Below are 4,666 nucleotides of genomic sequence, written 5' to 3' on the forward strand. Positions count from 1 at the left end.
CCCCCAATAGTACTTACCGAAGATTCTAAGTTCTAAGAATCGAAATACGGATTAAGGGAGTATTTAACTTACCTTTATCGCTAGAAATCGTGGGGATCTAATAAGAAACTGCTTTGGGTTGTCCCTTAGCTCTCAAGAATAAAGTATTGCCAGAAATAATGATTTTGGGGTTTTTCCCTGACTTAATTCATGACTGGCCCACCACGGCGGACCCCATCCCGCCACAGCAGCCCCGTCCTAGCGGGATTAATCTCGCCCCAGCTGCTTACACGGAGACAGAAGCTGAGAATTTGAGTTCCAAGCTCCCATTTCATAACACACCTTCAAACCTGGACGTTCTAATACTACCATTTCACAACAAGATCAGTTTCGGGAGTTCTACTCCCCCGAATTCGATTTCAAAAAGTCGTACAAGTTTCTCAACGTCTTGGCTATCCACTCTCATGATCAAAGTCATACTAAAATCCCGCATCCATTACAAGATTTCCCTAGACCTCACTTGACTCATAATTTGTCCAGGTATGGCCTACGCTGGAAATTTCCAAGTCATTAATCAAAAGTTTTCTGGCCCAAATTTTGTCCCCGTTGGCTTTTCCGTAACGATGAGAACATTTCGTTACAATAGATACCAATTTACCCATTACTCATCCTCGAGTGATAAACTAGGAAAAACTGGTTAAGGTAAGAGTAGAGTAGTACCTAAATCGCTGAATAACTGTGGATACTTGTCTCAAATGTCCTTTTCGGTTTCACAAGTAACTTTCTCAACCGGATGATGCTTCTATTGAACTTTCACGGACTTTATCTCCTTGGTCCTTAGCTTCTGGACATCGCGATCAAGAATTACAATTGGTTCTTCTTCATACTGAAGGTCATTGTCCAACAAAATTGAGTCCTACTTAATGATGTAATCTCTGTCACCATGATACTTCTTCAACATGGACACATGAAACACTGGATGAACCCCAGATAGCCTTGGCGTTAAAGACAACATATAATCCACTGGCCCTACGTAGTCAAGAATCTCAAATGGTTCGATGTATCGAGGACGACACTGGGCTTCGAGAATCTCATCACCACCTTCATGGGTGACACCTTAAGAAGAACTTACTCACCAGCATGAAATGTCATGTCCCTTACCTTATGGTCTGCATACTTTGTCTGTCGACTCTGGGTTGCTAGAAGCTTAGCTTGGATGCTTCTCACCTTATGTTGCCTATATTTCACCAAATCAACCCTCAAAGGTTTCACGTCTCCATCCTCAAACAACCCTATGGGTGATCTACATCACCTCCCATAAAGTGCCTCGAATGGTGCCATATTAATGCGGGAGTGGTAAGTGTTATTATATGAGAATTCACACAAAGGTAAGAACTTGTCTCAATTCCCTCCAAAGTCAATCACGCATGCCTTCAACATGTCCTCTAACACTTTAATAGTCCTCTCTGGTTGTCCCTCCGTCTGTGGGAAGGTTGTGCTAAAAGTGAGTTGAGTTCCCAATTCCTCATGCAATTTTTCCTAAAACTTGGATGTGAACTATGTACCACCGTCCGAAATGATAGAAAGGGGCACCCCATGAACCCTCACTATCTTCTTTACATAAACCTTAGCCAACTGTTGAGCATTAAAGTGTACTCTGATTGGAATGAAATGGGATGACTTAGTTAGTCTGTCAACCACCACCCAAATGGAGTCAAACTTTCCCAAGTAGTTGGGAAGACAAACCACAAAAGCTATAGCTATCATTTCCCACGTCCATTCAGGGATTGACATTCAATGAAGCAAACATGCAAGCTTTTGGTGCTCATACTTTACCTATTGACAGTTTTGGCACCTAGCCACAAACTCAACTGTGTCTTTCATCATGCCAAGCCACCAATAAAGTCGTTTCTAATCTTGGTACATCTTGGTCATACCAAGATGAATGGAATACCATGAACCATGAAATTCTGTCAACATCTTCTGAATTAGGTCATCCACTCAGGGAACACAAATTCTTCCCTTAACACAGAGCACACCACCCGTATCAAGAGTCGCATCTTGTGCCTTTCCCGACACTGTCTTCTTTCTGAGCTCATTCAAATTTTCATCCTCAAACTGATTGACCTTGATCTCCTCAATGAATGTGGGCCTAACCTCAATGCTGGCTAACACCCCAGCTTCTCCAACTACATGAACTTAGACTCCAAGGTTTGAATCTCTTTGGCCAAAGGTCGCTCGGACACACCCAAGCAAGCTAGACTATCCATACTTACCGTCTTTCGGCTTAATGCTCCTGCCACCACATTAGCCTTCCTCGGATGATACTGAATGGTAACATCATCATCCTTTGAGTAACTATGTATACTTTCTGAATGTGTGAACTAAAGTGTACTTTGCATATGTCATTTCTTTACCACACAATAATTCACGTCCCCCACCATCCCCCACTATTTCTTCTTTATATGTATTTAGAATTTAACATTGTTTTTTTATCAAGATTAAAATTAAATTAATTTGATCATAAAATTTCAACAATTTTTTAGAAATGATAAATTTATTATTATTATTATTTATTTATTTATTTAATATTAATAAGAGGATAAAAACATTACTTTCAAAAAAAATTGTGTTAATTTATTTGTCGTACTTTATTTTTAAATTTTTTAAATATTTCATAATTACATAAAAAAGACTATAAACCACAATATTAAAATTAAAATAATTTGTCGGAAAATTTCAACAAATTTTTTGAAATGATAAATTAATTATTATTATTATTATTATTATTATTATTATTATTATTATTATTATTATTACTATTGTTAAATATTAATAAGTGGCTATAAGCAATTCTTTCGAAAAATTCTATGTGTTAATTTATTTGTCTTACTTCATTTTTAAATTTGTTATATATTTGATTATTACATAAAAATGACTATAAAGAAAATAAAACAATATGAGATATAAAATAATTTTTTTTTGGTTCACTCTCGAATTTTTATTTGTGCCAGTTTAATTGAGATAAAGAGAGTGGCATCTATTATGTGAATAATGCATATTAATATTATAAATCATAAAATATCTTTAAAAAATATTTTAAATTTTTTGGGTGACTCTGAAAGTTCCGCTTGTGCAGCATAACTTGAGTAAAAGAGAGTAATATATATTATGTGAAAGTAAAATAAGTTACAATAATTAATAACTTAAAAATCTTTTTAAAAGTACAAATTTTTAAATGACTTTAAATTTCATTTGTATCACATTAATTAAAACAAAAAATAACATATGTTGGGCCCGTGCTAGCACGAGCGCCTTATATCTAGTAATATTAATAAGTGGCTAAAAAAATAACTTTCGATTTTTTTGTGTTAATATTTGTCTTACTTTATTTTTAAATTTTTTATATATTTGATAATAACATAAAAAAGACTATAAATCACAATATTAAAATTACAATAATTTGTTCATAATATTTCAACAAATATTTAGAAATGATAAATTAATTATTATTATTATTACTATTAAATATTAATAATTGGCTAGAAGCAATACTTTCGAAAATTTCTATGTGTTAATTTATTTGTCTTACTTTATTTTTTAATTTGTTATATATTTGATAATTACAGAAAAATGACTATAAATCTATATAAATAATAACAATTTGAGATATAAAATAATTTATTTTTTTGGTTTACTCTCGAATTTTCGTTTGTGCCACTTAAATTGAGATAAAGAGAGAGATATATTGTCATGACCCAGACCGCCGTGATTGGCACCCACACTAACCCCTCGGTGGGAGAACCACTACTACAACCCGACTAAGCAACTTAAAGAAACTAAACCATTTAAAGATATGGAAGCAGATTGAAATGATGAATTAAATATGGAGTTCCCATAAACTCCGAAGGTTTAACAAAAATAACTAAGCATGACCCTCGCGGAAATTCAACCCCTAGACCTGAAAGTCATTGTACCAAAACTCCACTAACCAACAAGTCTAAGAAAAAGGGAGTGCAACCCCGGAAACTAAACATAAGTAAAATGTCTTAACATCTAGTCTTAGTTCGAAAAGAATAGACTAAAACTAATAATGGATCCATGGCAGCCTGAAAGAACTAGTTCACCCTTGATTTCTGTCTCGATCCATGATCTCCTAGCTAAGGTCTGTATATAGTTGCCTGAAGCTACCCTGTACTCAACAAAGAAAGACCAAGTACAGTATCAGTACACGAAACCACAGTATACTGGTAGGATCACGCGGCTACTATAGTTAGTGAAATATAAGCAAGTAATTACACCACAGTAAACACACATATACAGGATGCACAATTCAATTTTCATTTGAGAAGCAAGATACAATTTCCCAATATCAATTAGAGGAAGACATGAATGTGTCACGACCCAAGCCTAGGGCCTAGACATGACCGGCGAATGGGGAACCCGAAGGAACCCCAAACAAGCCTCATAGTCAAAATGACCATAAGCGATAAGCATAATCAAGGGGAAATCGGGACTAAGGGAGCAAGAAAAAAAAAGGGAATGATACATAAATACCATAGATGAGTCAAGCTCAAGCATAAAACACAACTTGTCCAACACCACCTCTAAACATGAGTACTTAGCGGGGGCCAAGACAAACCACCGGGCTCACCCTCATAGTCAAAACATAACTAAAAAGAAAAAG

Source organism: Solanum stenotomum, chromosome 7 (assembly GCF_019186545.1).
Source record: "Solanum stenotomum isolate F172 chromosome 7, ASM1918654v1, whole genome shotgun sequence".
NCBI lineage: Eukaryota > Viridiplantae > Streptophyta > Magnoliopsida > Solanales > Solanaceae > Solanum > Solanum stenotomum.